Genomic DNA, 26,642 nt, shown 5'->3' with positions numbered 1-26,642 from the left:
GATCAAAATATAATCATAAGAATTAAAGTATATAAATAGCGTTACCAAGAGCAGCACTCTAAATGAGCAGTAAGAACCCATCAGCCCAGCAGAGATAAAATTGATTAAATTAAATCAAATCAGAAAAAGCCTAGGAAAATACAAACAAAAGTTAGATGCTAAAGTAGCATAACTGGGGAGCCACCACCAACTTGCCCTCTCCCTGGTAACCACTGTCCCATCTCGGATGGCTGGAAGGCAACAAAAATCTTTGTTAAAGATCCAAGTGTCTAGAAGGCACATGTGGACACAGGCCGTTAGAAACCCTAGACCAGGCATCCCCAAACTTCGGCCCTCCAGATTTTTGGACTACAATTCCCATCTTCCCCGACCACTGGTCCTGTTAGCTAGGGATCATGGGAGTTGTAGGCCAAAACATCTGGAGGGCCGCAGTTTGGGGATGCCTGCCCTAGACCCAGGCCAAAAAGGGGTTTAAAAGGTTAAGAATAGCACTTTTAATGGAGCCCAAAAACAGACCAGAAGTCAGTGCAATTGACAAATCACCAGCACAATAAGATCCTAACCCACCTGAGAGACAGCATGGTGTAGTGCAGGCATCCCCAAACTTCGGCCCTCCAGATGTTTTGGACTATAATCCCCATCATCCCTGACCACTGGTCCTCTTAGCTAGGGATCATGGGAGTTGTAGGCCAAAACATCTTGAGGGCTGCAGTTTGGGGATGCCTGGTGTAGTGGTTAGAGCATTGGGCTAGGATCTTAGAGACCCGGAGTTGAAACCCCCAGTCAGCCATGAAACTCACCGGGTGATCTCGGGGCAATCACTGTCTCTCAACCAACTCTACCTCTCAGGGTTGTTGTATGGATAAAACAGGAAGGGGGAGAAGCATGTACACCCCCCTTCAGCTCCTGACACTGAAATAATATAAGCATAATAATTATAATTTACAAATTATAGGAATAACAGCCAGTCCCACTGCGGTGTTATCAGCTAAAATCCTGGTTTGGCCAATATGGTTGCTGCTTGGCCTCACTGCAGCCTCCCTTTCAGGTGTGTTGTGAGGATAAATCACTGAAGGGCTAAAGCATAAATGCAATATTTGCCCATCTGCCTTAATGAGGATTGAGTAGAGATCTCCTCTTATGCAAATTTCAAAATGGTCATCAAAAGGAAAATGCCAGACTTCCTAAACCTCATTTGGAGCAGCAATGTGTGTTTCGTTCTTTAATTCAAAATCAGTGTGGAGTGACTGCCCTTTTTCTTATGTTCCGCAGTTTGAAATAAGAGGTGAATAAAAAAGTTACAGCTTTGCAAAATTAACATGGAAGCTTATTTAGTTAACTAATGATTTTTTTTGATGAATGGAGCTGGGCGAGGGGGTGGGGTGGAAAAATGGATGGGGGAGAACTGTTTTTCTTCATTTTTTCCAGGACCCCTCTCCAATCCCTTGATTTTTCTGGTTTTTTGCCTGGCCTCCACATCTCTAGTTACTACCGTATATACAATATTTGGGACGCTTTCCCGGAATGCTTACTTTTATTTTGTATGCACAGGGATTTGTTTGTATGAAGAAACATGCAGGTGAGAATCCCCTCCTGTAAGGTGAACAGGTACAGTCAAGCACTTACCTCCTTATCTGCTGTTTCTGAGAATTTGGCATTTCAGTTTAAGACTGCTGCTGTTTTATAGTATTGGCAAAGATTTTAATGGCTCCCTGCTCCCATTGCTATGGTGTTACTCGTGATATATACCAATGGAGGCAGGTTCAGAACATGAGAAGAAAACAAGTAACATTTGCTGCTGTTTCTCTTAAAAAACAACACCACACAATTTTGCCCTACTACTTGCTTTGAGAGCACTGTACATTTGGTTTTCTGCGCCCGAAAGGTGGAATTGAACCACTCTGTCGCTAAACAGCTACAGGTTTGAAGCCTGCACCCCAGACCACTGAGGATCATCTGGGCATCAAGCAAGCATTGATCTTTTGGTATATAAACCTCTTGTTTTGTAAGTACTTCCAGGATACAACGAGCTTGTAAGCAAACAGCGGAGTAATTCTAGTTGGGTCTATTTGTTCCTATAGTACCTGGCTAGGCAATGCCTTTCTCGTGTGTGACTCTATCTCTTTCTTTAATAATATTTTCTGACTATATACCTTCAAATCTTTCCACTTTGTTCTCATTTTAGTTTCTGCTATCCCTTCATGCAAATATCCCTGATGCTGATTGGCTTACTCCCTCCTTCAGGAAGAAGAGGAGCGTGTTAAAGAGACAGTGCCCCTTTTCTGGAGCTTCTGCCTGTGGCAGTTTGGTCGGCTGCAGCCCTTCCTCCTAACCCGCCTGCATCGCCACTCCCTGCTTAGGCACATGCATGAGCGCCCAGGGGTGCTTCAGAGCACCCTCCATGGATGCCTTAAAGGCACCCTGGGGGTGTAAAGCACTCTTGTGGGTTTCTGAACAGAAAGGCTGGCGCTGGCCTGCTCTTATATCTTCTTGGCCTATGGGGAGACTCTACTGCCTGAATATATTGCCTTGACAGGCGGTATATATTGAGGAGGGAACTGTACTCTGCATGTGCTCAGAGCCAAGCTCACCCCGGGCTCAGACTATGATTTGTGGACGCACTCTGCATTTGCTCAGAGGTAAACTCATCATGTCACAAGTTCCTGCGTTTGCTCAGGGCCAAGTTCATCCAGGGCTCAGGCTTGGAGATTTCACCAGGGTGAAGCTCATCCATTGTTCTCTGGTTGGTGGACACCCGTCTGTCTCAGGAGACGATGGAGGGCTGTTCCTCTGGAGGTGAAGTCAGTGCAGAGGGAGGAAGCGAAGCTGAGAAAGGGGTTGGTGCCCCCCAATTTGCTCCCACCCATCACTGGAGAAATTCAGCCCTCCTTTCTAGTAAGGCTGTTACCGGGTATTTGGACATACAAGAGCTGTCTCTGTCCGTCCCTGCAAATGGAATACAGTGGTACCTCGCAGGACGAATGCCTCGTGCAACGGAAAACTCGCTAGACGAAAGTGTCTAGTGATTCTTTGTTGCCTTGCACGACGAAGCTTTCTATGGCCGCGTCTCGCAAGACAAAAATTTTTTGCCGCCTCCCCCCCCCCCGTCTGATGTTTGTTTCCGCAAGACGAAAATCTCGCTAGACGAAGCGACCCGCAGAACGAATTATTTTCGTCTTGTTAGGTACCACTGTATTGTGCTTTATGAAACGGCCTCTGAGAGCCAAGCTCTCAGCCCCTCCAGATCTTGTTAGACTCTGACACTCATCAGCCCTAGCCAGTGTCTCCAATGGCAGGGGACAATGGGAGCTATAGTCCAACGATATCCAAGGGTCCCAGGTTCCCCACCCATTATTCTTCAACATCACCTTCATTGGAGTGAGTGGTCATGTTGTGCAGATGCCTGATTATCATTTTCCAAAGCAACTACTGTAAGTGTGGAAAGCGAAATGCCGGTGGACCATAGCTGTCAAGTTATCCCTTTTTTTAAGGGAAATTCCCTTATGCTGAATAGGCTTCCTCGTGAGAAAAGGGAAAACTTGGCAGCTATGCCGGTGGACAACAAAAGAGTTCTATGCTCTCAAGGCAAATCTTTAAAAATGTAGCATAAGCACTGATAACTGGGAAATACTGGCCTGCGAGCACTCCGATTGGAGAGCAGCCTTTGAAGAAGCAGCACGAATTCAGGGCGAAAGGGATCAACGTGCTAAGAGGAAGGCACGTTTGGCAAACCTTCACTGTGATCAACTCCCGTCAGGTTTGCCCAGAGACTTAGAAAGTGGAGGTGGTTTTAACGTTCGAATACTTTCACTTCTGCAGGTTCTAAAGCACTCGTGGCGAATTGTCCCTTGCTTTCCTCTTTCTACCGGTATCTTTGCGGCGTTTTGCAATCAAGCGGTGCAGAAAGGGCGTGGAAATAAATGAAGATATACATTTGCAGTCCGGCCACAGCTGGAGGGGGCGTGCCGCGTTTGGCCGCCCCTGGCTGCAGCGTGCCCCCCCCCAAGGGGGCTGAGTCTGAGAAGGTCACCGGTTCCCCGTCCCGAGCTCCACTCGGATCAGAGGGAGGTGCTGCCAGTGGGAAAGGGCGCGCCTTCCCTACCGTTTCCCAGAAGGAGCGGCTCCAGTTTCCCCTCGGGCGCTGCTTTCCCTCCCCTCTCCGCCGGGAAATGAGAGTCGCTTTTGAGCCAGAGCTCCCCCATCCCACCCCCTCCCGGCCAGGGTCACCGAGTTCCTGTCGAGATGAGCCTCGGGTTTCTTCCCCCTACATGCTCCCGCCGGAGCCAGTGGTGCAAGTCAGCTACTGGGGCGTCTGGAGCCGCGCCTCCCCACGCCTACCTAGAGATTTCCAGTTTGGAATTTTGTTTGCATTATTGGGCATAATCATCACCACCATTTTTAGCATCAGGTTTTTGTTTTTTTAAGTACAATTCAGTAAAGAATTTATAACCTGCTCTCTGCCCCTCCCCAATATAGGCAGGAATGGCTTGCTGACAGAGAAGTCAAATAATAACCTAAAAAGTTAATTAGGCATGTCCAGGCCTCCTCTTAGATCAATGTTTGCTTAGGACCTTAAGAGTTACCAAGAACTTGTCATTACTGAGGAGATGGCTAATAACGGTGGACAAACAGTGCTTACTATCCAGAAAAGGAGATGCTGGGCTCCAGTCTGTCTGGAAACAACACCATTATGTTTTTTTGGAAGCAGCTTCCCCCATCCTCTTTTCATTGTTATATGGGGGTTCTCTGGATTACATCCAAATTGGTTGCACTTTCTTTGCATTTATTTAGGTGCATTATTGTACAGTGTCCCGCCCTTTGCACAAGCCAAAAGGCAGTCTACAACAAAATCAAACCAGAATAAGAAGAATATGTAAAAATCAACAAAATAACACAAAGCAGTAAAGAAGAAGTTTCTAAAGCAGAAGTTTCTGCTAAAGAAGGTATCTGAAGAAGTGTGCATGCACACGAAAGCTCATACCAAAATAAAAACTTAGTTGGTCTTTAAGGTGCTACTGAAGGAATTTTTTTATTTTACTTCGATCCAGACCAACACGGCTACCTACCTGTAAACAAAGCAGTAAAGTACACAACAGTTCATTATTCACTGAGTAGCAATAGCCACTAGTCTTTTTTGTCTGCAGGAGTCTTGCAGACTCCCTTGCTAAGCATTATCTTATGGTGCCAAATGGCCACCAAAGAAAAGTGTGTCTTGTCCTGTCAAAACAAACAAACAAAAACTATAAACAGATGGGGCCAGACTTATCTTAGTAGGGAGGGAGTTCCACATGCAATGAGCACTGAAAAGGCATTGAACTTGTGCCACTGGTTTAAAAGGGTCCTAACTTAGTTTGAAGGGACCCAGGTGGCGCTGTGGTTAAACCACTGAGCCTAGGGCTTGCCGATCAGAAGGTCGGCGGTTCGAATTCCTGTGACGGGGTGAGCTCCCGTTGCTTGGTCCCAGCTCCTGCCAACCTAGCAGTTCGAAAGCACGTCAAAATGCAAGTAGATAAATAGGAACCGCTACAGCGGGAAGGTAAACGGCGTTTCCGTGTGCTGCTCTGGTTTGCCAGAAGTGGCTTTGTCATGCTGGCCACATGACCTGGAAGCTATACGCCGGCTCCCTCGGCCAATAATGCGAGATGAGCGCGCAACCCCAGAGTCGGTCACGACTGGACCTAATGGTCAGGGGTCCCTTTACCTTTACCTTTAACTTAGTTTGAACCCAGCGCTCTGAATTTATTTATTGCATTTATCGCCCCCCCCCCTTTTAAGAAACTTCGGACGGTTTGCACGGTTCTGCGCCCCCTCGTTTTATCACAACAACCCTGTGAGGTAGGCTAACTTAGAAGTGAGAGATTGGCTCAAATTCAGCCAGTGAATGTCATGGGAGAGTGGGAATTTGAACACAGGTCTGCCTTGTCCTTATTTGACAATCTAACCACTATCCCACACTAGCTCTGTAGTGATTTAGTGGTGGTGGGAGAAAGTGACAATGAACAGGCAGAATGACACTTTCAACCCGTTGTGTTTTTTTTTACTTCTAAATTTCTGGGAATGAACCTTGTCAATGAAAACAGGCGTGGGACCCAAATTAAGCCCTGCCGAAAGATAGGCTGCCCATTACCATTGATCTTCCCCTGCAGGAGAGTTTTGGTACAGGGTTGCCAGCTTTTTCACTGCCCCCCGCTCCTGTGCTTTTAACCACAGCATGTCATGTTGTTGGAAGACTACCTGGAGCCCCCGTGAAACAACAGAAAGCAGCAAAGTAATATTATCTTTCAAAGGAAAATACTTCAGGTTCACACACAAGGCAGGGACAAGGGTTGGGCAAGGGAAACAGATTGCCCTGGGGAATTCCTACTGTACAGTATTTATCTTGGCGCAATTCCTGAAAGCTACAAGAAGCAGCATGTTCGCTTAGGATTGATGATGTTCTCAGCCCAAAGGTGTTGGACCCTGCTGACCTTCCAGATGTAAACCAGAAATATTGCCGAAGGGCAATCACAATCCCGGTGTTTGGTTTCTTTTCAACTTTCTCATCTGTTCATCCTCCTACCTTGCTTTTGCTTTTGCTTCGGATATTCATAGTCTAATCTTAAAGTCACAGTAAAATAAAAAAATTCCTTCAGTAGCACCTTAAAGACCAACTAAGTTTTTATTTTGGTATGAGCTTTCGTGTGCATGCACACTTCTTCAGATACAGAATTAAAGTCTGTATCTGTATCTTAAAGTCACAGAATTTCATGTGTCCTCAGGGTGAATATGTGGATGTGGAGATGTGATGTGTTTCCCTCGAAGATCTTGGTTTTTTCCTATTTGGTGTTCCTATTTGCCCAGGCATTTGAGCATGATGATGATGATGGTAATGATGAGGATGAAAGGGGGAAATATTTCATCATGAAGATGAGCTACAAAGCTGTTGTCCACAGCCTTTATCTTTAGAAATCCCTACAAATGCAAAAGAAAATCTCCCAAAGATTTTGCAGTAGAGCCCCACAGCTCAATGACAGATCAACTACTTAGAATTCAGAAGGTCCTCCGTTCAATTCCCAGCATCTCCAGGTACGACTGGAAAGAGTCCTGTTTGAAACCTGACAGACCTGCCTCCAGCCAGTATGATACTGAGCTTGATGGACCAATGGTGTGTGTCTCTGTAGCAGCTTCGGGATTGTTCTAGAGCGGGTGGTGGGGTGGTGCTGCTGCTCCCCCTTTTTGAAAGGCTAGAGACAACATGGAATCACAGAGGTTTCCTATCCCCATGTATTAGCTCACTCACTTGGGCCATCCAAAAATACGAACAATATATATTGCAGATTACTGATCCAAACTCTTTACTTGGGACACTCCTTGGTCCAATGTACATTAATCCATAGGGGTGGGTCTGGTGGGGCAGACATGTGGAGGAGCCTGCTTTGAGGTGGGAATAGTAGACTAGAGGACCGCTTCATTTGTTCAAGCCTGGCTATTCTGTTACGAGAAGCTCCATATCCAGAGAACATTCAACTTTCTCTTTATGATATGTGTTAAAAAAAGCAGGCACTGTGTAAGCTCCTTGGGGCAGGGGGCATATTTTCTTTTTTTTATTGTCATGCACATAGAGGGCACTGTGCATACTAAGATCATAGAATCATAGAGTTGGAAGAGACCACAAGGGCCATCCAGTCCAACCCCCTGCCAAGCAGGAATCGCCATCAAAGCATTCCTGACATATGGCTGTCAAGCCTCTGCTTAAAGACCTCCACCACACTCCTTGGCAGCAAATTCCACTGTCGATCAGCTCTTACTGTCAGGAAGTTCTTCCTAATGTTTAGGTGGGATCTTCTTTCTTGTACTGTAGTTTGAATCCATTGCTCCGTGTCCGCTTCTCTGGAGCAGCAGAAAACAACCTTTCTCCCTCCTCTATATGACATCCTTTTATATATTTGAACATGGCATTCTTTTTCAACAGTCAATTGCAAGAGGCCAGAGATGCTTCTTTACTTTGTCTAGAGCAGCTGCAGAATAAGCCGCAGAAAATTATGTGTGTGTGTGTGTGTGTGTGTGTGTGTGTGTGTGTGTGTGTGATCATCAGTACCTAGTACTCCTCAGGACAGAAGCTACCTGTTATCCTTTTGTGCTGTTGCTTCAGTATTATTATGTCTACTTAGATGATGATGATGATAATAATAATAATAATAATAATAATAATAATAATAATAATAATAATAAACCCTTCTAAAGGACATTCTAGTTCTAGCAGCCAGTCTGAATGTTTCTAGGCATTTCCCTTGCTTTGGGCTTGTGCCCTTCCTCTATCTCGTGTAAGTGCCACTGATTTTGTGTCATTCAGCCTTTATCATTAAATAATTATTTTGGGGTGAAGTGCCGGGAAGGTGGGGGTTGAAAGGGCTGCTATTTTTAGCCGAAGCAATGAAATCTCAGCTGCTGGTGACGTTGGTGCTGAAATGTCAGTGTGAAACAGATTGGAACAAATTAAGAGTGTGGTGCCGTCATCAAGAGAGGCAGGCTGCCTGCCAGTGGGGTTGGCTTGGATGCATCGCAGAGAGAGTCTAGGTGGGGTGTGGGGAAAGAGATTCATGAACAAACAATACCCGTGAACACACACACACACACACACACACACACACACACACACAAAGGTCCAAGGAAAAGCACCTTTAGATGTGTCGCACCTGCATTATGATGGTTGGATAGAAAAGAGGGATACAGGGGTAAATCAGATCTTAGGAACAAACTGTGTTATTTCCAGGTTGGTTGTGATTTTGAATAAACTGGGTCAAGTCCTCCTCTGATGTCACACTGATGACTCACGTCAAGGAACAAGGTAGCCTTTGTGCCTTGTTGCTGTTTTTCTCGGATGATGCTAACGTGGGAATGAGGGGGCAAGTTTCAAAGCAATTAGATGTTATGTGATTTCATTAATTCTTAACGGTCGGTTCCAGGAGTTCTAAGGAACTGAGCTGGAAACAGGAAACTTTTGATATGTTGAAACTGAGCTGCAGGGAGGGGGGAATTAAATCTTCATTTAATTCCCCCACATGCTCCCCAGCAAAATGAAAAGTGGGAAGCATCTATTCTAGACCATTTTTTATGTGATTTCAACTGATAAAATAAAATGGAACATCTCATTCGCTTTTATTCATAGATATGCCTTGGCAAACTAGTCTTTGTTATGCAGAATTTCTGAAAAACAAAGTTGTGTTGTTGTTTTTTTAAAAAAGCAGATGCTTAACTCTTCCGTTGGAATCAGACAATTTGGTATTCCAGAAGTTCGCCCTCTAACTTTTGGAGTGTGACTGGTGGGAATGGTGATGAAGGGGCAGAGGTGTTGTGCTTGTCCCTGCAGCTCTACTTAAGTAGAGGTCAACACCTCAGAAGAATGCCTGTGTGGGGACATCAGAGAATTCCTGCTACAAATCTCAAAATTTGGAGAAACCATGAATCTTTAACATGCATAAAACCACCACACATTTGTGGTGTAGAGATAGGGTAAATTTGGTTTATTAGGTCCAGAATGAGCATTCGTCCTCCCACATCTCACCTCTTTACTTATGGGCCACTTCAGCACTTCTACCACGGTTTCCCATTACACCCACACTTGGAAACCGTGGTTTAATCATACCAGGAAATGGCGGCTTAACCCGGATCTGGTTGGAAAGCAGGGATTAAGTCAGCGTTTCTCAACCGCTGTTCCGCGGCAGACTAGTGTGCCGCGAGACGCTGGCTGGTGTGCCGCGACGTGCGGCGACGAGAAGGGCGATTGTCACGTGCCTGGCGGCCGCCAATATTCAGCGCTGACCCGCCGGAAAGCAATATTTCTCCTCCTCTTTCCCAAAGCTCAATGCAAATGAGCCTGGCGGCCGCCAATGCACAACACTGACCCGCCGGAAAGCAATATTTGGCAAGTGTTTCTTACAGTCATAATTATAATATAGGGTGGCACAGAGTTAAATTTTTTAACTTTTAATGGTGGTGTGCCTTGTGATTTTTTTCACGGAACAAGTGTGCCGTGGCCCAAAAAAGGTTGAGAAACACTGGATTAAGTTCCAGTGGTGTCCAAACCTTTTTCAAATCGGGCCAGATTTGATGAAGTGAAGGGCCGCGAGGGCTGACCAGAGTTGTTGACCTTTTTTAGGATTGAAGTTGTTAAGCTTTTTTTAGGATTTTACCTCAGGAAATAAACTGCCACAGGGGCCAGATTAAGCCCCCGAAATGGACTTTGGACATGCCTGATTAAACCGTGATATCAGTGCTGAAGAAGGCCGTGCCGTAGGAGGAGAGGGGATCTGATACATGAGTGTTTTTTTTCAAACATGGACACTTCACTGCCAAGATTAAATTTCCTGTTGGAAATGAAGTCTATGAATTGCACTCAGGATGCGTTTAATGCTGCCAACATGGAGTAAGTGACAAAAAATAATAATATCAAGCCTTCTATTACTGTACAATAATCATTCCTGGAATGGTTTTTGTGTGTGTAGAATTTGCTACTGGCTACGGTTTCAGTGTGAGAGATGATATTGGAATAAAGGGGCTATTCTGTAAACTGATCTTATCTCACTGGATTCAGGTAGGTAAGCCATATATGTAAAAATTTAAAAAAATGTCCAGTAACACCTTAGAGACCAACTAAGTTTGTTCTTGGTATAAGCTTTTGTGTGCATGCACACTTCTTCAGATATTGCTACTGGACACTTATCTCACTGGGTCTGCCCAGATTCTAACTTGTCTGAATTAATTTTAAGATGTATTTTAATTAATTGATGTCTGTTTTTATGCATATTGGGTTTTTAAAAATGATGTTAGCCACTCTGAGCCCGGCCATGGCCAGGGAGGGCAGGATACAAATGAAGAAGAAGAAGAAGAAGAAGAAGAAGAAGAAGAAGAAGAAGAAGAAGAAAAAGAAGAAGAAGAAGAAGAAGAAGAAGAAGAAGAAGAAGAAGAAGAAGAAGAAGAAGAAGAAGAAGAAGAAGAAGAAGAAGAAGAAGAAGAAGAAGAAGAAGTTAAACACCTTTTCATGGAATCCAGATCCATACCTTTTGCTTCAGTTTGAGAGGTCCTATATGGGCAGCCAGATGGGCAGCCAGCAGAGGAAGTGTACTGAAGCATTTGCTTATTTATCAGTCTCACACCTGATTGTCAGAAATAGCTTGAGCAGCTGAGTTACCATAAGGAAGGAGGGAAAAAGGATGTTAGTTGTTTAACTGAATCATTCCCATATTGTTGGTGCTGATAAGGAAGGACACCTGGCAAATACTCACAGGGAGCTGTAAGAAAAGAGGAATTTTCACGCTGAGGTAATTTCCTAACATTTGTTGTGTGTCCCTCTGCTGGTAACAGTCTACATGCTTTTCAGTTTTGTGCCTGGGAATTTCTCATTAGTCCAGAGCAGGGGTCAGCAAACTTTTTCAGCAAGGGGCTGGTCCACCGTCCCGCAGACCTTGTGGGGGGCTAGACTATATTTTGGATGAAAATATGAACAAATTCCTATGCCCCACAAATAACCCAGAGATGCATTTTAAATAAAAGGACACATTCTACTCATGTAAAAACACAAGACAGGCCCCACAAATAACCCAGAGATGTATTTTAAATAAAAGGACACATTCTACTCATGTAAAAACACACTGATTCCCGTACCACAGGCCGGATTTAGAAGGCGATTGGGCCGCATCCGGCCCCCGGGCCTTAGTTTGGGAAGCCTTGGTCCAGAGTCCTGCTGAATTAAGAAGACAGTATTATACAACAATGTAGTCAATGTGGTGCTCTCCTGCCATTGTTGGACTCCAAATCCCATCAGCTAGGCCAGCATGGCCAAGGGTCTGGGATGAGGGGCATCCTAAACTAGCAACATCTGGAGGGCACCACATTGGCTATCCCTGTAGCTATCCTGAAATAAGCTTCATGGAACATAGTGGGACTTACTTCTGATAAATAGGTACCACTACAGCAGGAAGGTAAATGGCGTTTCCGTGTGCTGCGCTGGATCGCCAGAAGCAGCTTAGTCATGCTGGCCACATGACCTGGAAGCTGTACGCCGGCTCCCTCAGCCAGTAATGTGAGATGAGCGCCACAACCCCAGAGTTGGTCACGACTGGACCTAATGGTCAGGGGTCCCTTTACTTTTTTAAAATATATTTTACAGTGGTACCTCGGTTTAAGTACACAATTGGTTCCGGAAGTCTGTACTTAACCTGAAGCGTACTTAACCTGAAGCAAACTTTCCCATTGAAAGTAATGGAAAGTGGATTAATCCGTTCCAGACGGGTCCGCGGAGTACTCAACCTGAAGCGTACTTAACCCGAGGTATGAGTGTAATTGGTTCCGGAAGTCCGTACTTAACCTGAAGCATACTTAACCTGAAGCGAACTTTCCCATTGAAAGTGGATTAATCCGTTCCAGACGGGGCCACAGAGTAATTGAACTGAAAGTACTGAAACCAAAGTGTACTTAAACCGAGGTATGACTGTACTGGGGTTTCCCCCCAATAAATCTTTGATTTTCCAAAATAATAAAACTTTTATAATTTAAATACAATAGCTGGGCACAAGTTTTGTAGTTGGTGGGAGAGAATTGTTATCCAACAAAGGTATTTCTCTCTATAACACCTTTTGCTACCCTTCTAAGCCCAGTCAGTCGCTCTGAGACGGCCACACCCCAAATGTTGTTGAACCATACTTCAGGGAGTAGCTTATGTTTTGGACAAAAAATGTTTATGTAGAAACCACTTTTAAATTTAAAGTCATCATCTTCAAATGCTCCAAAGCAATTTTATTTTTGTAGCTTTTAACAGGTTACCACACCTTACAATTCTTTACTGGGGTGGGATTCAATCACATTCAGGTAAAATTCAGGTTGCACAGCTATGGCTGATGGAGAGGTCTTGAACAAAAAAACCTGCTTCCCCCGAGGAGTGGATTTTTTGTGTGATTAATATAATAATAGAGAAATGCACAGGAAAGTGTGGGATATCGATTGCTTTGATATGACGTCATCTAACCTTCCCACAAGCAAATCAGAATGAATTTTCAATAAATAGCCAGGGTCTTTTACTCTCCCTGCAACCCAATCAGGATGAATGTTCAGCACAACCAGCTGGCTGGAAGTGCCTCCGAACAGGGTTCGCTGCAGCCTTGGGGAGAAAGTTAAGTTCTGGCTGAGTTCTTTGCTTCCAGCCACTCAGGCTGACAGACAATGGTTCTTTCTGAGTGTACGGGTATCTTCTGATAACAGGTCCTGCAGGGTTCCGTCGTCTTTTGTAATCTGAAAAACCTGGTTGCTTTTGTCCAATTTTTATAATCTCTTATCAGTGAATGTACACCTAGAACCATGAAGCATCTCTGTCTCAAAGCACTTTCAGTTTTCTTTGAAAAGGATGCCTGTCTGTCCAACCCCAGGGAGTTTCAAAGCTGATTAATGATGTGAATCATGGTTTCCTATGTCATCTGTCATGGAAGCCGTAAGGGAGACACCAGGTGGGAAGCTCAACAAGACTCTTATTCTTACAGAACGGCAGCTGGAAACTCCGGACTCCACCCAAATACCATTAAGTTCAATGCCCCCTAGTGGTGGGAAACTAGCCACATGGTCTCCAAATAATTCACTGCGCGCACTGAAAATGTGCGGAAAAGAGGGCAGTCTCCACCATTTACATTACTAGATGTTCAGATTCTAGGTGGTAGTGCAAGGTGACTTAAATAACACATAATGTGTGAGGCACAAACTACCATCTGAAATCCACCTCTGCTAACATTTGTGAGGCTTTATTGAAGCTCATTCAGATATGGCATTGGCCTCCAGTCCAGCTGAGTTTTGTACATTACAACCTCTTTCCTACGTGTTGAAGAGGCTGTAAAGATAAAGGCACCCTGTACAGTCATACCTCGGTTTGCGACCGCAATCCGTTCCGTGGAGCCGGCCGCTGCCCGAATCGGTCGCTCCCCGATGCACGCTTCTGCGCATGCGCGAAGAGCCGATAGATCTCTTCTGCACATGTGCACGCTGCGCAGATCGCTTCTGCGCATCCAAGCACCATGGACCCGGATGTAAACACTTCCGGGTCCGCGGTGGTCGGAAACTGGAGCGGTCGCAAACCGAGGTTTGACTGTATCGCTTATGGTAGACTTGGGCTAAGGTGGGATATTACTGGGCATTCCTTTTGACGTGTATTCATCAAATTGTACAGCCCTTAGCACCCTCTGCTTGCTTCTCTATCTACATATGGAAGGGGTTAATAGGCCTCTGTCCCACAGTGATACTGAAGCTACTTGTGGCAATATGGCTCTGTGCCTAAAATCAGCGATCCTGGTCTTTTCACACTGCACACACAAGATGCATTCATACCTTCAACTAAGATTGTGAAGTTCAGGGGACAGCAGATGTGATCTGTCCAGGAGCTGTATCCCTTGGTGTGTTCTGCTATTTTAGGGGTTGCGGTAGGGTGCATATGTGCCCAAAGAGGCCTTCCCTAGTACCCATGGGGTCCGTAGCTAGTAGAATAGGGAAACCGTGATGCAGGTGGCATTGTGGTCTAAACCACTGAGGCCCTTGGGCCTGCTGATCAGAAGGTCGGCAGTTCGAATCCCCGCAACAGGGTGAGCTCCCATTGCTCTGTCCCAGCTCCTGCGAACCTAGCAGTTCAAAAGCACGCCAGTGCAAGTAGATAAATAGGTACCACTGTGGCAGGGAGGTAAATTGCGCTTCCATGCGCTGCTCTGGTTTCTGTCACGGTGTTCCGTTGCACCAGAAGCGGTTTAGTCATGCTGGCCACATGACCCAGAAAGCTGTCTGTGGACAAACGCTGGCTCCCTCGGCCTGAAAGCGAGATGAGCGCCACATCCCCATAGGCACTTTTGACTGGACTTAACCGTCCAGGGGTCCTTTACCTTTACCTTAGAATAGGGAGCAATGTGTGATTGGTTGCAGTGTGTGGACAGGGCCCACAACAGTTTCTCCCATTTGCAAATGTTTCTGTGGGTCCAAAATGTTTGGCAACGCTTGCTCTCCTTCCTTTCATTCATAGCAGGGTATGTATCCAAATATTGTAAGGACATTCCCTGTTGACCTGAGTCGACTGATCTCTGACCAATCGATCTATCCCAGTGGCTATCTGTCCATAAGTCTTGGTGGTTCACCACTCCATTCATGTAAGGCCCTCTCAGGCTGCAGTCCTATGAATGGTACTTGAATTCTATGCCCTGCTAAATTCTATGGATATTCTACCGTAAGTAAGCATGCATTGTATTTTGCTGCCAGTCACATACGGTCTACATCAGATGCACCCTTGCCATTGCTGCCCAATGCTGAGTTACTTGAACAAAGGCCTTCTTTGTATCAGAGGCAATCTTTCATGCCTGCAGTGCCAAAGCTTGTTGTGTTCTTGCCCTTTTATCTAGCTTCTGGTCTTCTCCTTGTTTTCTCCACTCTCCAGACATCTGCCCACAAACTTCCAGTTCCCCGTCCCACCTTCAGTAGGTCAGGTGTCCCAGTGTGGGAGAAATGAATCTCAACCACAATTGAGAAATGTGTGGTTTGAAAGGCTTCCTTTCATCTATTTCTTTCATTTAGGTTGTCTGCATTCGGTATGATTAATACTGAAAGGTTATGTGCTACCGCCAGCTCAGATCAGAGCTGCAATCAGTAAAAGCAAGACTTGGAGATGGCTGCGGGGAGCTTGTTTGTGCATCTCCTGCAATGCAACATTCCCTTGCCTGAATTTGGGAAACTTGGATCTCACAGCCTTGGAAAAACGAAACGAAACCCTGTTTATTTTGACTGATTTTATTTTACCCGAGTCAAGGTTTGGGACTCAGTGTCTTAACGGCCAGTCAGCTAGTAAAATCCTGAAATAGTGGAGCTCAATGTGATATTCCTGTTATTTGTAAATACCCCCCTCTATGTTTTTCTGCGTCTGCAATTCCTGACACAGCTTGTGACTGCTAAGCTCTTGTTTCCAGGTTGTGATCAATTCTGTACGGCAGAGATACAGCCTGTGACTCACAAGCATTGAGTCACTGAACTGGAGCTCGGTGGTGTTCCAGCAGCAACACTTCAGCAGTGACGGAACAGGCTTGGCAATGAGGAAGCAGCTGCTACTCACTCCCAGCAGGTACATGCCACTAGCCAGTGGGGATCCAAATCCCCTTTCCTCTGATGCTTCTTACACACCAGCAGGCTCCTAAGGTAGCCTGAGAATAACTCCAATAACCACCGGGCAGGAGATGATCAGCTTACATTGTACCTGCCTGGTGCTTAGCTGTCTAGCTGCCCATTTCCCTCCCCCCACAGCCCGCTCGGCTGGGTGCTGTTCATGCATGCAGAATTTGCCTGTTGCCCACATGTAAAAGTTAAAAAAATAGGTAAATGACCCCTGGATGGTTAAGTCCAGTCAAAGGCGACTATGGGGTTGAGGCGCTCATCTCGCTTTCAGGCCGAGGGAGCCGGCGTTTGTCCACAGACAACTTTCTGGGTCATGTGGCCAGCAAGACTAAACCGCTTCAGGTGCAACGGAACACTGTGACAGAAACCAGAGCGCACGGAAGCGCTGTTTAGCTTCCTGCTGCAGTGGTACCTGTTCATCTACTTGCACTGGCGTACTTTCCAACTGCTAAGTTGGCAAGAGCTGGGACAAGAGCACCGGGAGCTCACCCTGTTGCGGGGATTCAAACTGCCGACCTTCTGATCGGCAGGCCCAAGAGGCTCAGCGATTTAGACCACAGCGCCACCCACATCCTACATGACACTGTCTTTATCGAAATGCTGTCCTGTATCATTTTACAGTTTTACTGCTCCCATGGGTTGGAGGACACCCTGCCCAAGCATCTGTGGAAACTCTGCCTGCCTCCCCCAGTCAGGGACTGTGCCATCACCTGCAGATGGACGAGCCGATGAACTCGTGACGATGCGGACACAGTGCTGCGTCTTCACCACCCCTGTCCCCATGCATGACAACACCATCAGTTCACCAGCCCCCTAACACAGCCAGCAGTGATTCCACTACTTAAAGCCCCTGGGCATGGAGAGGGGTTCAAATCCCCTTTATGTTTTATGCACAGCTACTGTTTTGGAGCAAATCACATAAAAGGAAGGCAGGAGAGTTCTCATTCATAGCTTGCCAGGCAGGAAGCCCCTGGCCCTACTGTCCACTGGTATGTGGCCCTAGCTGAAGGTTGGCGAGAAGGAAAGGCACTCCCTGGGGTAGCAAAAGGTTCCCCATACCTGCTCAGAAGATGGATGTTGGTTACAACCATGGTGCCTTAAAGGGAGGTAAAGAACCACAGAACTGTAGAGTTGGAACTTGGAAGGGACCACCAGGGTCATTTTGTCCAACCCCCTGCAATGCAAGAATCTTTTGCCCGTTGTGGGGCTTGAACCCATGACCCTGAGCTTAAGAGTCTCATGCTCTACCGACTGAGATAACGGGGACCATTTCAATGGGCCCCAGTAACCTACTGACCTTTTGCGACTTGCAAAGAGATTATATCCTTTGCAAACCCCCCTAAGGCTTGCAGTTCTAGGGGTGTGTGTGAGAGTAAGCTGCATTGAACTCGGTGGCTTTTGCTAGTGAGTAAAACATGTGCAGGATTGGGATGCGCGCGTGCGACATTCAGCAAGCAGGCCCTCGGGATAAAATCGAGGGGACCTGCCTGGCAGACCTCTGTGCCCCCAGCCCCTTTTGCTTGCCATCTGCGTTCCTTCCTGTAAAGATCTGGTGGTGGCAATAGTGGCAATGAAAGTGGGGAAATAAAATCTCTCCTTCCAGATGGCAGAGAGGATGCACGCGCTCCGTTATTGGCAAAAACAAGCTCTTCTCAGGATGTGCAAGTCACAGTATTGCAGCTGGAATAATCTCTTCCCCCCCCCTTTTAAGGACGAGCACAAGAGAAAGCGAGAAGCAAAAATGATAATTAATTATGAACATTACTGAATTAATATTTGAAATCCTCAAGGAATTAATTTCACCAGAGCAGGGGGTGTGCCTACTATGGGTATCTAGTTTATAATTAAAGGCTCAAACAGATAATATTTTTGTCTGTTTGGTTATCTTCCTTCCTCCCCTACCTTTCGCCTTCTTACATTCTTAATCTGCGGCTGGGTACTCATCCAGAGGAAGCTGAGGCAGGAAATATATTTAGACATTTCTCCTAAGTAGGTGTTGCATTTGGGTGGAAAGACAAAATACTAAGAGCCAGTTTGCATGTTAACACTAAGCCAAGCCAGGCTGGGGGTGGGCTACGGATGAGCCACCCTGCAAAATATTTTGTGTGAGAAGAGGATTGCAATAGTAAATTTACTAATTCATGTGAAGTCACACTGAAAGTAGCATTCTAAGGGGTGGAGTGATGACTGTAACACTTTGGGTGTGTGTGTGTGAAAAATGGATAGGATGGTAGTACCTACAGTATTCCTGATTAATAATTACTCCGAAGTGAGATAGCACAAGATGTAGCCATGCCCACCAATCTGGTGGCTTTAAAAGGGGTCCTAGACAAACCCATGGAGAATAAGGCTCTCAGAGGCTGCTAGCCAACCTGGCTGTGTTCTGTCTCCACTGCTGGAGGCGGTATCCCAGTTGCTGGGAATCACAAGTGGCAGGAGTGCTGTTGTGCTCAGCTCTTCCTTGCGAGCTTCCCATACACATCTGCTTGGGCCCTGTGAAAATAGGTGATGTATTGCCTGAAACCGGTTCAAATGTAAAATCGTGAGAGTGATTTTAGAATTTCTGATCTGGCAATGTATCGTGAATCCCCGGGCAGCATTGCCCCTTACAATCAGGCCTCCTGATGGCCACCTGATACCCGCCCACTTCCTCCCTCCGTAGCCTAGCTGCCAGCCTTGAGCGTGGGGTTTGCCGGCCTGCCAGCCGGCGCCTTCATTTCTTTGCCTGGCCGCATGAGCGCTGGCAGGCTGCCTCCTCCCTCCATTCCTCCTCACGCTGAGCAGAATGGTGGCTCCAGGTAGCCACCACTCGCACGGCGCAACTATCGTACGGATGAGGCACGGTTGGCAGTTCTGGGGAGGCTGGCGGCTCTGTGGTGCTGTGCCATGCCCTGGCTGCTGCATTCTGCCCAGGGCAGTGCCACCCACCCGCCTTTGCAGGGAAGAGGCAAATGCTGCGCCTGGTGATGCTAATCTGTGGCCAGCAATTGCCCTCTTCCTCCTTTCCAACATCGTAATATACCGCCGTATCGCAAAGTTTAGCTGGCGATATTTTACAGTGTTGGGAAGCATATATTTAAAGCCCTCCTACCTCTTTAGCAAGGGACCCAGGTGGCGCTGTGGTTAAACCACTGAGCCTAGGGCTTGCTGATCAGAAGGTCGGCGGTTCGAATCCCTGTGACGGGGTGAGCTCCCGTTGCTTGGTCCCAGCTCCTGCCAACCTAGCAGTTCGAAAGCACTTCAAAATGTAAGTAGATAAATAGGAACCGCTACAGTGGGAAGGTAAACGGCGTTTCCATGTGCTGCTCTGGTTTGCCAGAAGCGGCTTTGTCATGCTGGCCACATGACCTGGAAGCTATACGCCAGCTCCCTCGACCAATAATGCGAGATGAGCGCGCAACCCCAGAGTCGGTCACGACTGGACCTAATGGTCAGGGGTCCCTTTACCTTTACCTCTTTAGCAGTCATGGCTTCTCGCAAAGAATCCTAGGAGCTGTCGGTTGTTAAGGGTGCTGAGAGTTTCTACGAGACCCCTAGCAAACGAGGGTTTGCAGGATTTCTTTGGGGGAAACCATGGCCATCGGTTGAAGTATCATAAGAGAGCTTTCAATGTGTGTTGTGGTTGTGATCTAGCTTGCTGGACTATGTTCCTATGTTAGCTTCTGTGGGTAGCAAAGGAGGAGAATAGGAAAGACAAGTTTGGGCTATCAAACCAGACTCACACCCCGCAAGAAAGGTATTTGTGTGCGCCTTGCTGCAACAGGGACTTTTCTCCTTCCTGGGACAGGAAGTTGCGAGTGCATATCCTCCCACTTAATACCGTAGGGTGAAAGGAAAAACTCGCACAGCCTCCTGCCATGTTAGTTTAAAATACAGCCTTGGCCTTTAGTGCTCTTTGTTATATAAACACAAGTAGCACAGACATATTAATCAGCCTGCCATGGAGGGCGGAACTGAGCAGCAGCCTCAAATGCCACCCACTCCTCATTCTCTCTCCCATTTGATGTTGCTATTTTAAGAAACACATTATTTCCTGCTGTGATTTTATATTTTTACCCAGCTTCTAATTCGGGCTCTGAGGTAAGCAGTGACATACATAGCCCTCCTCTTTACCTCTCTGACCTCCTTAATTTTGTTCCTCTCATTCTCTCTCTCCATCACCCACTCTTGGCTTCTTTTTTATGCTTGGGGGGGGGATTGCTGCCCATCTCCTGGGCAGCTGAGTGTTTCACAGGTCGGTTTGTTCCTCCAGGCCACAGAAGCCAAGCCATGCGGTTGTAGCAGAAACCTCTCTCTCTCTTTTTAACTTCAACTTCCATCATCCCTGATCATCAACCGTGCTGGCTGGGCTCCACCAACACCTGAAAACCCACGTTCTCCATCCCTGCTCTAGAGGCAATGGATGCTTTTAGAATCAGAAAGCTCCAGATCTGTCCTCTAAAGGAGAGATGGAGAACCTGTGGCTTGCCAGATGTTGCAAGGACTACAACTCCCATCAACCCTGACGGCTGGCCACGATGGGAGTTGGAGTCCAACAACGTCTGCAGGGTCACAGGTTCCCTGAGTGATACTGTGTACTGACGCTTCAGGATGACTGCCTGTTCAGATGGTGTAGATGGTGCAGATTTCCAGCCAGGCTGTGTCAGATTAGGACTGGGCAGATCTAGCTTCAAATCCCTTCTCAGCCATGAATCTCACCATCTGACCTTAGGCTGGTCACTCTCTCTCAGCCTATTGTACCTCACAGGGGAAAGGTGGCTACAAATATGTGATAATAAATAGAATGCAGCAAATAGTGATTCAGCCTAGTAAAGGGTGCCTAACAGTGTGAGATCAATGCCTTGTCGTGGCGAAGGGGCTTGAATAACTCAGAGAAGCTATGAGCTATGCCATGCAGGGCCACCCAAGATGGACAGGTCATAGTGGAGAGTTTTGACTAAACGTGATCCACCTGGAGAAGGAACTGGCAAGCCACTCCAGTATCCCTGCCAAGAAAACTCCATGGACAAAGACAACAGGCATATAAAAGTTATGACGCTGGAAGATGAGCCCCTCAGGTCGGAAGGCGTCCAACATGCTACTGAGGAAGAGCGGAGGACAAGTACAAGTAGATTCAGAGCTGATGAAGCGGCTGGGCCAAAGCCGAAAGGACGCTCAGTTGCGGATATGCCTGGAAGCGAAAGGAAAGTCCGATGCTGTAAAGAAAAATATTGCATAGGAACCTGGAATGTAAGAACCATGAGTGGAGGTAAGCTGGATGTGGTCAAAAATGAGATGACAAGAATAAATATCGACATCCTGGGCATCAGTGAACTAAAATGGAAGGGAATGGGCGAATTCAGTTCGGGTGACTATCATATCTACTACTGTGGGCAAGAATCCTGTAGCAGAAATGGAGTGGCCCTCATAGTCAACAAAAGAGTGGCAAAAGCTGTAATGGGATGCAATCTCAAAAATGACAGAATGATCTCGATACGAATCCAAGGCAGACCTTTTAACATCACAGTAATCCAAGTTTATGCACCAACTACCGGTGCTGAAGAAAGTGAAATTGACCAATTCTATGAAGACCTACAACAACTTCTAGAAATGACACCAAAGAAGGATGTTCTTCTCATTACAGGGGATTGGAATGCTAAAGTAGGGAATCAAGAGATAAAAGGAACAACTGGCAAGTTTGGCCTTGGAGTTCAAAATGAAGCAGGGCAAAGGCTAATAGAGTTCTGTCAAGAGAACAAGCTGGTCATCACAAACACTCTCTTCCAACAACACAAGAGACGACTCTACACATGGATATCACCAAATGGGCAGCATCGAAATCAGATTGATTATATTCTCTGCAGCCAAAGATGGAGAAGCTCTATACAGTCAGCAAAAACAAGACCTGGAGCTGACTGTAACTCAGATCATCAGCTTCTTATAGCAAAATTCCAGCTTAAACTGAAGAAAGTAGGAAAAACCACTGGGCCAGTAAGATACAATCTGAATCAAATCCCTTATGAATACACAGTGGAAGTGAGGAACAGGTTTAAGGATTTAGATTTGGTGGACAGAGTGCCTGAAGAACTATGGATGGAGGCTCGTAACATTATACAGGAGGCAGCAACGAAAACCATCCCAAGGAAAAGGAAATGCAAGAAAGCAAAATGGCTATCCAACGAGGCCTTACAAATAGTGGAGGAGAGGAGGCAAGCAAAATGCAAGGGAGATAGGGAAAGATACAGGAAACTGAATGCAGATTTCCAAAAAACAGCAAGGAGAGACAAGAGGGTCTTCTTAAATGAGCAATGCAAAGAAATAGAGGAAAACAATAGAATGGGGAAAACCAGAGATCTGTTCAAGAAAATTGGAGATATGAAAGGAACATTTCGTACAAAGATTACCATAATCAAGGACAAAAGTGGTAAGGACCTAACAGAAGCAGAAGACATCAAGAAGAGGTGGCAAGAATACACAGAGGAATTATACCAGAAAGATATGGAGGTCTCATACACCCCAGGTAGTGTGGTTGCTGACCTTGAGCCAGACATCTTGGAGAGTGAAGTCAAATGGGCCTTAGAAAGCATTGCTAATAACAAGGCCAGTGGAAGTGATGATATTCCAGCTGAACTATTTAAAATTTTAAAAGATGATGCTGTTAAGGTGCTACACCCAATATGCCAGCAAGTTTGGAAAACTCAGCAATGGCCAGAGGATTGGAGAAGATCAGTCTACATCCCAATTCCAAAGAAGGGCAGTGCCAAAGAATGCTCCAACTACCGCACAATTGCGCTCATTTCACACGCTAGCAAGGTTATGCTTAAAATTCTACAAGGCAGGCTTAGGCAGTATGTGGACCGAGAACTCCCAGAAGTGCAAGCTGGATTTCGAAAGGGCAGAGGAACCAGAGACCAAATAGCAAACATGCGCTGGATTATGGAGAAAGCTAGAGAGTTCCAGAAAAACGTCTACTTCTGCTTCATTGACTATGCAAAAGCCTTTGACTGTGTCGACCACAGCAAACTATGGCAAGTTCTTAAAGAAATGGGAGTGCCTGATCACCTCATCTGTCTCCTGAGAAATCTCTATGTGGGACAAGAAGCTACAGTTAGAACTGGATATGGAACAACTGATTGGTTCAAAATTGGGAAAGGAGTACGACAAGGTTGTATATTGTCTCCCTGCTTATTTAACTTATATGCAGAATTCATCATGCGAAAGGCTGGACTAGATGAATCCCAAGCCGGAATTAAGATTGCCGGAAGAAATATCAACAACCTCAGATATGCAGATGACACAACCTTGATGGCAGAAAGTGAGGAGGAATTAAAGAACCTTTTAATGAGGGTGAAAGAGGAGAGCGCAAAATATGGTCTGAAGCTCAACATCAAAAAAACCAAGATCATGGCCACTGGTCCCATCACCTCCTGGCAAATAGAAGGGGAAGAAATGGAGGCAGTGAGAGATTTTACTTTCTTGGGCTCCTTGATCACTGCAGATGGTGACAGCAGTCACGAAATTAAAAGACGCCTGCTTCTTGGTAGAAAAGCAATGACAAACCTAGACAGCATCTTAAAAAGCAGAGACATCACTTTGCCGACAAAGGTCCGTATAGTTAAAGCTATGGTTTTCCCAGTAGTGATGTATGGAAGTGAGAGCTGGACCATAAAGAAGGCTGATCGTCGAAGAATTGATGCTTTTGAATTATGGTGCTGGAGGAGACTCTTGAGAGTCCCATGGACTGCTAGAAGATCAAACCTATCCATTCTTAAGGAAATCAGCCCTGAGTGCTCCCTGGAAGGACAGATCGTGAAGCTGAGGCTCCAATACTTTGGCCACCTCATGAGAAGAGAAGAATCCTTGGAAAAGACCCTGATGTTGGGAAAGATTGAGGGCACTAGGAGAAGGGGACGACAGAGGACAAGATGGTTGGACAGTGTTCTCGAAGCTACGAACATGAGTTTGACCAAACTGCGGGAGGCAGTGCAAGACAGGAGTGCCTGGCGTGCTATGGTCCATGGGGTCACGAAGAGTCGGACACGACTAAACGACTAAACAACAACAACAACAGTGTGAGAACGATCCTAGAGGTGCAGCAATAGAAACTGTGAGCACATTTGCAAAGTTAAGTAGGGCCCAATGTGATTGCAAACTAGATGGGGGACTGCATAGCAAGGGGGTTGCACTAGATGACCCTCAGAGTCCCTTCCAGCTCTACAATCCTATGATTCCTATCTGTTTTTACTTGGATGTAAGTGCCATTAAGTTTGATGGGGTTATTTCCAAGTAATTATGTAGGGGTCATTTCACACTTTGCACACTGGCTGTACCTTAACAGGAAGCTGCAGCCAGCCTTGTACCTTGGTTTAAGTACAATTGTGTACTTAAGTAAAGTCTGTATTTAACCTGAAGCGTACTTAACCTGAAGCAAACTTTCCCATTGAAAGTAATGGAAAGTGGATTAACCCGTTCCAGACGGATCCACGGAGTACTTAAACTGAAAGTACTCAAACCGAGGCGACTTAAACCGAGGTATGACTGTATTCCTATATCTTGTAGTTTCCATATGTTACCTTTTAAGGGCATGCTTCTGAAATAATAATAATAATAATAAAGTTGTATGCCTACAAAATGTTAATTTTTATGAGGAAGACCTAAAATGTTGCCTCGAGTCTATCCTAACATTCCTTGCTTCCACCAATGCAACATTTTAACTTGTGAAAAAAACTGGACTTGGTTTTTCATGCTTAGACTTTAACGCAGCCTTTCTCAAACCTTTGGTCCCCAGATGTTGTTGGACTACAACTCCCACTATCCTTACCTAGTAGGACCAGTGGTCAGGGATGATGGGAGTTATAGTCCAACAACATCTGGGGACCGAAAATTGAGAAAGGCTGCTTTAAACTGTAGATCTGATGCCTGCTGTCATGCAAAACAAAAAGGATTTTAATAGTCATAAATCAGCCTTCGCCACTGTTGTACCTTCCAGAAGTTGGACTACAACTCCCATAATCCCTTACTATTGGCCCCGCTGACTGGGGCTGATGGGGCTTGCAGTCCAACAACAATTGGAGGGCACCGGGTTGGGAAAGACTGCTATAAGCTGTAGGTCATGTCCTCAAGCAATAGTATTTGTGATGGCAAATGATGTAAGGTCTTACTACTGATAACAACAGTGTTTCCTGCAACATCCAGTATTTTGGCATAATACCTCCAAACTAGCCAGCTTGTTGACCACAAGTGCCTTCTCCGGAGACAATTTTGTCTACTTCTGAGAAAGACTTGGGGCTCTTCCAGATGCTCAGTTTATTCAGTATTCATTCTGATTTGCTTACATAAAACTTAGGCGGAGGTTAGATGGTGTCCGGTTTTATTGAGCATTTGATTTGTTTGCAAAGTGTTCATATATATTTCCCCGTTGATCATTTATTCGTCCCACACTTCCTGGTCATTTCACTGTCACTTTCCCAACCACAAAAAAAGTTGACATCTTTTGTTAAGTGTATTTTCTGCTCCAGGTTGACAGAGTGCTTTAATTCACTTCCATTGCACAAAACTACATTTCCGTGATGCACCTGAATCTTTCCTGCAGACTAGTGACAGCCTGGTGAAGGCAGCCTTAGAAACAATGAAGAAGAAGAAGTAGTCAAGGAACAGGACAGCCTGTTTGGAAATCATTGCTGCCTTCAAACTGTCACCATTTTGCAAGGAGATTAAAGCTCATACCAGAACTTTTTGCATGACTGAAGTGCTTGGTTCAATAGATCCACTTAAAAAACACACAGCATTTTTTTGCCAGTTTGGAAAGTGACGGGGAAGTGCCCCTAAAGGTGTGGGATAAACAAATGATCAATGGGCAGGTGTATGAACACTGTGCAAGAAAATCAGGTTGAATGCTCATTGTCACATAATGTCCTCATAAACAAATCAGAACGGATGCTCAGTAAAGACCAGACATAGTCTAGCCACCCTGTAAGCTTTCTGTAACCAAAAAAGGATGAATGCTGAATAAACAGGCTATCTGGAGGAGTAAGAGTCTGGAAGCACCTTTAGGGTACAAAGTGACAAATAAGTTGGTTTCAGTTTCTCTCTATCCTTTTCCCAGTCTTAACTTCAGTTCTCAACATTTTCACAACACTTTGCAATTTTTCTTTAAAAAGTCCCTATGAATGAGTGTGAATTTCTCCTAATATGCACATTCGTGACGTGCTTTTTCCTGACATGCACATTTTTGCAAAATCGTTTCCCTTAATGCAATGCATTTTTGCATGTTACATTCACTCATGTGTGCATTTTCCATGCACATTTCACCCTACATGTTACATAGCCAAAGACCTCCACCGCAAAATTTAAAGAAGCGCCAATTTCAAAGACCAGCTATGTTTCACTTGGTGTATTGCTTTCCAGAGGGTAGGACCTGAACCGATAGATTCAAATTATTCGTACCTCAGAAGTCGAACGGAATCCATTCCGGAAGTCCGTTTGACTTCGAAAATGTTCGG

The 26,642-nt window shown here is 45.7% G+C and overlaps 1 non-coding gene across 1 annotated transcript; it reads right to left on the bottom strand.

Moving 5' to 3' along the window:
- Nucleotides 1-1,875: 1,875 nt before the first annotated feature.
- TRNASTOP-UCA (transfer RNA opal suppressor (anticodon UCA)) lies at nt 1,876-1,962 on the bottom strand. Its single transcript has one exon. It is a non-coding gene; the product is annotated as a tRNA-Sec (tRNA).
- Nucleotides 1,963-26,642: the final 24,680 nt, after the last annotated feature.

The sequence above is a fragment of the Zootoca vivipara genome, chromosome 3 (genome assembly GCF_963506605.1).
Source record: "Zootoca vivipara chromosome 3, rZooViv1.1, whole genome shotgun sequence".
NCBI lineage: Eukaryota > Metazoa > Chordata > Lepidosauria > Squamata > Lacertidae > Zootoca > Zootoca vivipara.
This window is presented reverse-complemented; position numbering and strand designations above follow the sequence as displayed.